Source organism: Panthera tigris, chromosome A3, assembly GCF_018350195.1.
Source record: "Panthera tigris isolate Pti1 chromosome A3, P.tigris_Pti1_mat1.1, whole genome shotgun sequence".
NCBI classification, from domain to species: Eukaryota; Metazoa; Chordata; class Mammalia; order Carnivora; family Felidae; genus Panthera; species Panthera tigris.
In genome coordinates, this window is record NC_056662.1 from 122,995,539 (window position 1) to 123,007,895 (window position 12,357).

The window sequence follows — 12,357 nt, forward strand, 5'->3', positions numbered from 1 at the left end:
AATATAAAAACAAGGAGGGGGACAAAACACAAGAGACTCTTAAATACAGAAAACAAACTGAGGGTTGCTGAAGGGGTTGTGCATGGGGGGATGGGCTATGAGTAAGGGGAATTAGGGAGGACACTTGTTGGAAAGAGCACTGGGTGTTATACATAGGAGATGAATCACTGGAATCTACTCCTGAAATCATTATTGCACTATATGCTAACTAACTTGGTTGTAAATAAATAACTTTTAAAGATAAATAAATAAACAAGTGCTTAAGAACAAAACAATAGGATTATGTCAAAGGAATACAAGAGGCAAATGAAAGAGGGTTCAACAGCCAAAGCCGGAACAATTAGAATAAAAAACACAGCACTGGAATATAACCTAAAGTATGAAGTATATATCCATGAGCCCACACTTATAAAAAGGAATGATGAAATATTTAAATGGGGGAGAAAAGACAAATATCTTCTACAGAAAAAAACCTTAAAAATTATAACACTTAATATATGAATACACCTAGAAATGTCTATTTAAAGATGTACAAGATTCTTTTGAAAATTATAAAATATTTTTAGAAGATTTTAAAGAAGCTAAGTTTAAGAACATACCATATTCACAGACTTGAAAATTCAATATTATGAAGCTGTAATTCTTCTGTAAATGATCTAGAGATTGAATGAAATTTCAATAAAAATCACAACAGTGTACTTTTATAGAAAATTAAAAAGCTAGGGGCGTCTGGGTGGCTCAGTTGGGTGAGCATCCCACTTTGGCTTGGGTCATGATCTCCAGGTTCCTGGGTTTGGGCCCCACATGGGGTTTTGTGCTGACAGCTCAGAGCCTGGAGCCTGCTTCAGGTTCTGTGTCTCCCTCTCTGCCCTACACCTGTTCATGCTCTGTCTCTGCCTCTCAAAAATGAATAAACGTTAAAAAAAATTTTATTTTAAAAAAGAAAAGATTAAAAAGCTATCATTAAAATGTTTATGGAAATGCAAAAGCCAACAAGGGCTAAGGCAATCTTTAAAAAGCTAGTGAATACAGGCAGCTTTCAAGATTTAGTGTAAGGTTACAATAATTAAATACAGTAGGGTCCTTAACTTTATGGTATTGTCAATGAAAGAAACACAAAGTCCAGAAACACATCCAGGATAGTAAACACTTGATTTATGTTCAAGAGGATTTATCAGTTCAACAGAGCATGTACAGCCTTTTTCAATAAATGCTATGAAGTCAAATGAATTTCTATATGTAAAAAGTGAATATTGACCACTTTCCCATAACTAACATCAAAAATTTTAAGTGAATTGTAAATTGAACTCAATAAAATTCTTCTAGGAAACTGTTTCATTAATTTAGGGTATTTTAAGATTCCTTCAACAGGACACAAAAAGCACTAAATATAAAGGAAAATAAATGTAGAATTAAGAGCTTGCAATAATCATAAAATATGTACACCCATAAGAAGTTAAAAAAGAAAAGGATGACCAAAAGTGGAAGACAAAGGGCATGATTCAAAATATATAAAGAATTCCTATAAATCAATAAGAAAATGTCTGCCTAATAAGAAAGTGGCCCAGAAAGAACAATGAACAATTCTTAATTTAGTGACCACTGGGCATATGAAAAGTTGTTCTACTTTATCAGAAATGGAAACCAAAACTACAGTCAGATACCTGTAACCACCCATAAAGACAATGCTAAGTGTTGGTGAAGATGTGAAATGGAATTCTTACTCACTAGTAGAAGAATAAACTGGTACAATGACTTTGGAAAACTTCTGAGACAATAATTACTGACCTACTGAAGCTAGAAATCTACATGTTCTATGAGCCATCAGTTTCTCTCTGAAATATATATCCAACTGAAATATATGCACAAAAGCATCAAGAGTAATGTTCAAGAATGTTCATAGCCATATTCCATGTAGCCATTCACCGAAAAAGAAATCCAAATATCCATCAACAGTGGAATAATTACATATTCATACAATGGAATACCACACAGCAAGAACTGCTGCACACCACAATGTAGATCTCCCAATGAAATTTTAAGAAGACATTGAATATGAAAAATACACATTGTATTAATTTATATTAAGGTCAATGAGCAAAAAAACAACTGTAATGTTTAGGAATCCAGTTTAGGAGGCAAAAATAGGAACAAAATCAGGAAGGCAATGATCATAGATATCATGACAAGGATATCGAGGATAATGCAGTTTTAATAATTACAAAGAGACAAGAGGGGCACCTGAGTAACTTGTTTAAGCATCTGACTCCTGGTTTGGGCTCAGGTCATGATGTCCTAGTTTGTGGGATCTAGTCCCGCTTTGGGCTCTGCAATGACAGCACAGAGCCTGCTTGAGACTGTCTCTCTGTCCAGCTCTCTCTGCCCCTCCCCCACAAGAGCCAACACATGCATGTGTGCTCTCTCTCAAAATAAACTTTAAAAAAAAAATACAAATTATTCTCAGTGACTGGCTGGTGATTACATGGGTCTGTTTACTTTGGGATAATCCTTTAATACTGTACTTTGCTGTGTATATGTTATCTTTCAATTTTGAAAAGTTTAATAACTCCAGATGGATTAAGATTTAAACTTAAAACTCAGACAATAAAAACTTTGCAAAGTGAAAAAAAGGCAGGGAAGGAACTTGGAATATACAATCCATGTGTGAGAGAGACTTTAATTACATGCCTAGGAAATTCAGTGCCTAAAACAGATACACCTGTTTAATTGTATGAAGTGTTAAAACTTTGTTGGCTTGTGTACAAAATATTTGTAAACCGAGGTGATAAACAAGGGGTTAACATCTTACAATATACAAAGTGCAAGCATTAAAGTCAGAAAACTCAGAAAAATTCAGGATCAACACACATGTAAAGTTGTTCAAATTCTCTAGTAATCAGGAAATTAAATAATCATTTGACCTTCTTATACAGGCAGAAATGTTTAAAATGCTATAAAATGTATTAATGGTAATGTAGGGAAAAAGGTATTCTCATACACAGTTTTTAAAAGCAATATAGTAACATCTATTCAAACACGTATTCGATTAAAAATGTTATTTCACCCAGCAATCTCACTACTAAAAAGCTATCTCAGAGAAACAAAGTTACCCCTATATAATGATATACATCCACAGATATGTATCACTGTCATGTTCAAGGTGGCAAAAAAATGTCTATCAAAAGAGAAGTTGCTGAAAACAAAATTAAAATACATCTGTACTTTTTAAAATCACGCACACATTTAACAGAACTGCATTACTTCTTAGGTTTTTGATGTGCTAAGAAAAGTAACATGCAGAAAATTACGCGTGATCTTTTTTCTAAAACATAACAAAAGCACATACATTGTGTTTGTTTACATAATTATATTCATTCATTCACTGAATTATATGCACATGAAGAAAACCTAGACTTATGACCTACCTTAGGGCAGGAGTTAGAAATTCTATGGATGGAAAAATAAGGGGAACCCAAGCAAATGAAAATAAAGTGCAGGAAAAAAAAAACATACCTAAGAATGAATAACATGGTCATATTTATTCATTTATATTAAATTTATATATATATATATATATATATATATGTATATACACATATACATATATATGTGAGGCTTCTGTAGAATACAATGTTTCTTCAAAAAAATCTATCGTCTGTTTAGGCAGCTGAAATATATTTTTCCTTTAAAAGAAAAGTCTTAAGTATTGAGAAAATAATCCTAAAAGAGGAGTAGAAATAAAGCTAAAAGGAATTTAAACCACAGAAATGAATGCCACTAGATGGCAGTAAAACCCTCAAATTATAGAAACATTTTTATCTGCTAGAAAAACTTGCTTTTATCTTCATCTCATAAAAGTGTTCAAGTTATGTATATATAGATCACGAATAAAGTCCCTTAAAATATAGACTTTAACCCTTATTAATAAAAGAGGTTAACATTAATATATAATTACCTATATCGTAGGTCATCTATAAGTCATTTTCATTTTTTAAAACTCATGAATAATGCCCTCTAAAAAGTTGACAAAATATTTAATATGTATTCATCTCAAATCTATGTGTAAAATATTGAGGCAAACTGAAGGAATCATATTTATTGAGTTTTAAATCAAGTAGAACACAATGCAAACTAAATGGAACGTTTACAAATAAACTAGTACAGTGGCACATCTACTCTCTGGAATTCAGATAGCCAAAGGACTTAGCATCCCAAAACCAAATAAATGAATAAGCAAGCCATTAGGCAATAAAATGTGTCAGACTTTTTCACTGAAATTCACTTTACTCATTACCAGGCCTCTTTACTCTTACTATACACCAAGAACGCTGATGATTCTTTATAACATGGTTTATAAGTTATCCAGTTGTTCCAGTTACTACCTCGAGGCTTAGTGTATAAAACACAACTATTCTATTAAGTTTATGGGTCCTGAAGCTTAGGAATTTGGGTATGAACATGATGGAGCTGGCTTGTCTCTGTACAATACCCATGGCTTCAGCAAGGAAAACTCAAATGGCTGGGCTCTGGAACTGTTGACAGGAGCCCCTACACATTGCCTCCCCACATGGCTTGCGTTTCCTCACAATCTGGATGTGGTATTTGGATTTCTTGCATGATGGTCCAAGATACCAGGTACAAGTGTTCCAGAAAATAAGGTGAAATCTACATTACCGTTTGTGAACTACCTTTTTAAGATCACACAGCATCACTTCTACTCTATGCTTTGGTCACAGCACTCATAAGCCTGCACAGATCCAAGGGAAGGATAATTATATTCCCCTTCTTGATGGGAACAGCTAAGTCAAAGTAGATGAAAGCTTAGAAAATATTACTGAGACAACCTTTGGATAATAAAGTGTGACGCAGTTTGCCCTCTGGCCCCAGTTCATATCATTCCCATATGTAGAATATACTACACCCTCCCCCAAGACCTCCAAAGTCTCAATCCATTATGGCATCAGAACAGTCTCAGACCTCATCATCTAATTCAGGTCCAAGTGTAGATTAGGCTCCCAGAAGTAGTTCCCCAAGGACAATCCTCTTGATCTGAAGACCTATGAAACAAAGTGGCATGTTAGCCCACACACATCCAACATACCACTGTGGGGCAAGCATAGAACAACTTCTATAGCACACTCATTCAAAACTAAGAATCAGAACACATGCAGTAATTGCTTGGAAATCTCTTGAATTTCCAAATTGCTTGGAAACTAAATCCTCAGTTCATTAGATAGATTTTCATGTTTTCCATACTATGGCAGTGGCAATTTTGCTAGATTTTCTTTAATATATATAACAAAGATTTCCAGTCTCCTTTCCTCCAGCTTTCAACATTTTCCTCAACTTCCTTAAAGCCCTCACAGACAGCCTCCTTGAGGACCTTCAGGTTTCCTTCCAGTTTCTGCCCACTCTTCAGTCCAAAAGTTATAGCAACATCTCATATCTGGTACCAAAGTCTATTCCATTTATTATTTATTTCCATGTAACAACTTATTCTGAAACCCAGTGATAAAAATAATAATATTATGTCACAGATCCTATGAGGCAGAAATTTGGAGAAAACATCGAAAAGTTGGCTTATCTGTGTTCCACAATGTCTGGGCCTTATCTAGGGAGACTCAAATGGTCCTACACTGGAACTATCAAAAAAAAAAAAAAAGGATCTAAACATAACCTGTTCATGTAGCTTCAGTTCCCTCAAAGCATGGCGGCCTCAAGGTAATTGGATTACTTACATGGCAATGCAGCATTAAGCGTAACTATTCTAGTGAACAAGTCAGAGGTACATAGCCTAATATGACCCAACTTCACAAATCAAGCACCATCACTTCTCCATACTCTTTGAAGAGTATGGAGACAGGAGATAGTGTTGTGGCCAAATTCAGAAACTAAAATCCTCTCTGTCAGTTTATCTAGAAATGAGTGATGAAAACAAAGTACTACAGGCAATACGCACAATGACAGGAGGGAACACGAATGCTTGTAACACATGTGTTTTTTCTGTCTCTCAAAATCCTATTAAAATAACATGGAAAAAATAACATGGGAAAAAAAGCCACTTTGGGCTCCTCATGCACTGAACAAAGAAGAAGAGTTGTATATATTGACTGAGGCGCCTGATCCAGCTTCTACTAGAGAACTAGGGCAGAAATTAAACAAGAGATGAGAAGACTATGCCCAGAATCCAAATGATTGCCTGTATTACCTCCAAGTGCTTCCTTATTGAATGGTAGAAGTTTAGTGACAAACTAGGGAAGTCTTGTCTTGGCTGCAAAAGTAACTGCCCTATGATAAACAACTGGACCCAAAACCTAGAGAACATATAAAACTGTTTGCAGGCGTTGCACAGCACCCATGGAAGGGCTACAATCCTTGAGAAAGGTAACATGCGTGATTCGTCCAAAATTATTTGAACCATGGGCAGGAAGTGAGGTCAAGCATGGAGCAGTTTTACTGAATTAAGGATGCAGAAATCAAAGGTCAAGGCTATTTATAGCAACTGGGATTTGTGTGCCACAGTTAGAGCCACAGAGAATGAAACCCAGAAGCTTGCATGGTAATTCTCCAGGTCCTCAGCAAACTCCTAGTCCACAAAGCTACAGGGCAAGACTCCATAGTTAGTGTAGCTATGTTAAGAGGTTGAAAGCTGAGAAGAGATTCTGGAGGCAACAGAGTGCTTGGGAGATTTTGCAGTTTGGGCCAAGCCAGAATAGAAGCACCCTGGAAAAACAACCCAGGCATTCAGCGGAGACCCCAGAAAAGTTATGCCATAGAAGATACAAAAAGCATGAAAACAAAATTAAATAGATGTGCCCTTAAACTAGATCTTGATAAAATCCAAGTGATCCATTAGCAATTTAACCACCTACCAGAACAAAAATTTTAAATCTTAAGAGGATAACATAATCCAAAACTACAATATACATACACAGTGTCTTCCATGTAATTAAAAAACAGGGGAAAAAAGAGGAAAAAGTGACATATAACCAAGAGAAATTATTAAAGTAGACATTAGTGATAAAAACTCTCAAACTTGGACTAGAAAATATCTTCCTCAACCTGATTAAAGGTTAAAACACCTATCACAAATATCATAATAGTGTAAGACAGAAGGCCTTTCTCCTAACATGGATGAGACATGGATGCCTGCTTTCACCACTTTTCAACGTTATACTGGAGTACTCTCTGCCAAGAAAAAAAAAGGGGGAAAGGATCCAAATGGAAAGGGAAAACTTAAATTTTACTTGCATCCAACATTCTATATGCAGAAAATCCAAAGAACTATACTCATACACATATAAATTAGAATAAACAAGTACAGAAAGGTTACAGAATACAAGGTCAAAATCCAAATCAATTGTATTCCAGTAAACAATGAACAATTAGAGAATTAAATCAACAACATATTTCATGCAACAAAGGAAGAAAATATCTAGAAATAAAGAGTAAGAGTTTCAAGACTTGTGCACTAAAACTTACAAACATTGTAGATGGAAATTAAAGATAAACACACAGATATTCCCTGTTCATGGATTGGAAGATTCAATATTGTTAAGATAGCAAGTCTCCCCTAAAGAATCTATAGATTGAATCAACTGCTGTAAAATCTAGCTTTTTTGTATTTTTTAGAAATAAAAAATGATCCTTACATTCATGTGGAAATGTAATAGACCCAAAACAGCCAAAGCAATATGGAAAAAAAGAGAGAGAGAGAGAGAGAGAGAACTTACCCTTTGATTTCAAAAATATTCCAAAGCTAGAGTAATCACAACAGTGAAGTACAGGCAAGAGACTAGTCCCATAGATCAATGGAAGAGAATTAAGAGTCCATAAATAAATCATTTTGGGTCAAGTGATTTTGCCAAAGGTTCCACAACAACTCAGTGAACACAGAATAGCCTTTTAAAATAAATGGTGATGCCAAGAAGCATAAAATACCTAGGGATAAATCTAAACAAAGATGTAAAAGATCTGTATGCTGAAAACTATAGAAAGCTTATGAAGGAAATTGAAGAAGATATAAAGAAATGGAAAGACAGTCCGTGCTCATGGATTGGAAGAATAAATATTGTCAAAATGTCAATACTACCCAAAGTTATCTACACATTCAAAGCAATCCCTATCAAAATTGTACCAGCATTCTTCTCGAAGCTAGAACAGGCAATCCTAAAATTCATATGGAACCACAAAAGGCCCTGAATAGCCAACGTAATTTTGAAGAAGACCACCAAAGCAGGAGGCATCACAATCCCAGGCTTTAGTCTCTACTACAAAGCTGTAATCATCAAGACAGCATGGTATTGGCACAAAAACAGACACACAGACCAATGGAATAGAATAGAAACCCCAGAACTAGACCCACAAATGTATGGCCAACTGATCTTTGACAAAGCAGGAAAGAACATCCAATGGAAAAAAGACAGTCTCTTTAACAAATGGTGCTGGGAGAACTGGACAGTAACACGCAGAAGAATGAAACTGGACCACTTTCTTACACCAATCATAAAGAGAAACTCAAAATGGATAAAGGACCTGAATGTGAGACAGGAAACCATCAAAACCCTAGAGGAGAAAGCAGGAAAAGACCTTGCTGACCTCAGCCGTAGCAATTTCTTACGTGACACATCCCCAAAGGCAAGGGAATTAAAAGCAAAAATGAACTACTGGGACCTTACGAAGATAAAAAGCTTCTGCACAGCAAAGGAAACAACCAACAAAACTAAAAGGCAACCAACGGAATGGGAAAAGATATTTGCAAATGACATATCGGACAAAGGGCTAGTATCCAAAATCTATAAAGAGCTCACCAAACTCCACACCCAAAAAACAAATAACCCAGTGAAGAAATGGGCAGAAAACATGAATAGACACTTCTCTAAAGAAGACATCCGGATGGCCAACAGGCACATGAAAAGATGCTCAACGTCACTCCTCATCAGGGAAATACAAATCAAAACCACACTCAGATATCACCTCACGCCAGTCAGAATGGCCAAAATGAACAAATCAAGAGACTATAGATGCTGGAGAGGATGTAGAGAAATGGGAACCCTCTTGCACTGCTGGTGGGAATGCAAATTGGTGCAGCCACTCTGAAAAACAGTGTGGAGGTTCCTCAGAAAATTAAAAATAGACCTACCCTACGACCCAGCAATAGCACTACTAGGAATTTACCCAAGGGATACAGGAGTACTGATGCATAGGGGCACTTGTACCCCAATGTTTATAGCAGCACTCTCAACAATAGCCAAATTATGGAAAGAGCCTAAATGTCCATCAACTGATGAATGGATAAAGAAATTGTGGTTTATATACACAATGGAGTACTACGTGGCAATGAGAAAGAATGAAATATGGTCCTTTGTAGCAATGTGGATGGAACTGAAGAGTGTGATGCTAAGTGAAATAAGCCATACAGAGAAAGACAGATACCATATGTTTTCACTCTTATGTGGATCCTGAGAAACTTAACAGAAACCCATGGGGGAAGGCAAGGGAAAAAAAAAAAGAGGTTAGAGTGATAGAGAGCCAAAGCATAAGAGACTCTTAAAAACTGAGAACAAATGGAGGGTTGATGGGGGGTGGGAGGGAGGGGAGGGTGGGTGATGGGTATTGAGGAGGGCACCTTTTGGGATGAGCATTGGGTGTTGTATGGAAACCAATTTGACAATAAATTTCATATATTGAAAAAATAAATAAAAATAAAATAAATGGTGATGTAAAAATTGGAACTCCACCTGCAAAAAAATAAAGTTATATCCCACCTCATACCACATACAAAAATTAACTCAAAATAGATCAGAGACCTAAATATAAGTTAAGATTTTAAAACTCTTAGGAGAAACTTTTATAAATATTCGCCATCTTGGATTAGGTAATGACTTCCTATGTATGACACCAAAAGCAAATGCAAAAGCAACAAAAATATGGATACACACTGGACTCCATCAAAATTAAATAATTTGTGATTCAAAAGGAGATCAAAGTGAGAAGACAACCCAAAGTGGGGGAAAATATTTGTAAACCATATACAGGATAAGGGACCTGTATCCAGAAACAAACTCTTACTACTCAACAATAAAGAGACAAAAAAAATATTAATGGTAACAATTTTTGAAAACTTTTATTTAAGGAAGATATACAAATGGCTAAGAAGCACATGGAAAGATACTCAATATCATTAGTGAAATGCAAACTAAAACCAAAAGATACATTTTCACATCCACTAGGATGGCAAGAATGAAAATGACAGATGAAGAACCAAGAGATGGTTCTTTGAAAATATAAGCAAAACTGATAAATCTTTAGCCAGACTCATCAAGAAAAAAGAGAACTCAAATGAAATGATAAATGGAGAAATAACAAACTACACCACATAAATAAAAGGTAAGACTATTATGCCAACAAATTGGACAACCTAGAAGAAATGGATAGATTTCTAGAAGCATAACCTTCCAAAATTGAATCAGGAAGCAACAGTAAATTTGAACAGACCAGTTACTAGCAATGAAATAGAATCAGTAGTCAAAAAATCTCCCAACAAACAAAATCCAGGACCAGACAGCTTCACAGGTGAATTCTACTAAACATTTACATGATTTAAAGGATTTAAATTTGATGAAGAATCAGTACGCATTCCTCTCAAATATTCCAAAAAACAGAAGAGGAAGAAAGCTTTTAAATTCATTCTAGCAGGGCAACATTACCCTGATACCAAACCAAACACTACAAAAAAAGAAAACTACAGGTCAGTATCTGTGATAAACATAAAAAATTCCTCAACAAAATATTAGCAAACCAAATATAATACATTAAACAAAATCATTCACATCAAGTGCAATTTATTCCAGATATGCAAAGGTAGCTCAATATTCATAAATATATTCAAAATGATATACCACATTAAGAAGAGAAAACATCTCAACAGATTCAGAAAAAACATTTGATAAAGTACAACATCCATTCATGATAAAAAATGTTCAACAAAGTCGATGTAGAATGAACACACCTCAACGTAATAAAGGCCATATATGAAACATGCACAGCTAACATCATACTCAATGGTGAAAACTGGGACCCTTTCCTCTAAGATCATGAACAAGACAAGGATGGTCACTCTCACCATTTTTATTTGACATAGTAGAAGTCTGTGCACAGCATTTAGACAAGAAAAAGCATCCAAATTGGTAACGAAGAAGTGAAACTTTACTATTTGCAGATTATATTAAAATGTGTATAAGAAACCGCTAAAGACTCCAGAAAAAAAAAAAAAAAAAACTACTAGAACTGTTAAATGAATTCAGTAAAGTCACAGGATACAAAATATATAGAAATCTACTTAATTACTATACACTAATAATGAAATAGCACAGGGAAATTAAGAAAACAATCCCACTTACAATTGTACCAAAAATAATACCTAGGAACAAAACTTAACCAAGGAGGTGAAAGACCTATATTCCAAAAACTATAAAATGTTGATGGAAGAAATTGAAGACACAAATAAATGGAAAGATGTTCCATGCTCATGGACTAGAAGAGCCAACATGGTTAAAATGTTCATACTACCTAAAGCAGTCTATGGATTTACTGCAATCCCTATCAAGATAATCAACATTTTTTACATAACTAGAATAAATAATCCTAAAATTTGTATGGAACCACAAAAGACCCCAAATAGCCAAAGCAGTCTTCAGAAAGAACAAAGCTGGAGTATTATAATCCTAGATTTCAATGTATGCTACAAAGCTATAGTAATTAAAACAGTATGGTATTGGCACAAAAACAGACACACAGATCAATGAAACAGAATAGAGGGCCCAGAAACAAACCCACACTTATATGTTCAATGAATCTACAATGCAGAAGGCAAGAATATATAATGGGGAAAAGATAGTCTCTTCAAACGGTGCTGGGAAAACTGGAGAGCTACATGAAAAATAATAAAACTGGGTCATTTTCTTACACCATACAGAAAAATAAACTCAAAATGGATTAAGGACCCAAATGTGAAACTTTGAAACCATAAAACCCCTTGAAGAAAACATAGGCAGTAATTTCTTTGATATCAGCCATAGAAATATTTTTCTAGATAGGTCACCTTGGGCAAGGGCAACAAAAGCAAAATTAAACTACTAGGACTACCCCAAAATAAAAAGCTTTTGCACAGCAAAGGAAACCATCACAAAGCAGACCACCGCCTATTTACTGAATGGGAGAAAATATTTATAAATGACATATCTGATAGGGGCTAATATCCAAAATATATAAAGGACTTCTATAACTCAACACCAAAAAACAATCAAATTACAAATGAGTGGAGGACTTGAATAGAATTTTTCTAAAGACAACATA

At 35.0% G+C, this 12,357-nt stretch overlaps 1 protein-coding gene across 1 annotated transcript in view; it reads right to left on the reverse strand.

The window, feature by feature from the left end:
* Positions 1–4,081: 4,081 nt before the first annotated feature.
* Positions 4,082–12,357, reverse strand: part of TDRD15 (tudor domain containing 15) — a 36,275-nt gene continuing 27,999 nt past the window's right edge. Inside the window, 1 exon segment of the mRNA XM_042982423.1 lies at positions 4,082–5,057. The gene's annotated coding sequence lies outside the window, so the exon portion shown is untranslated.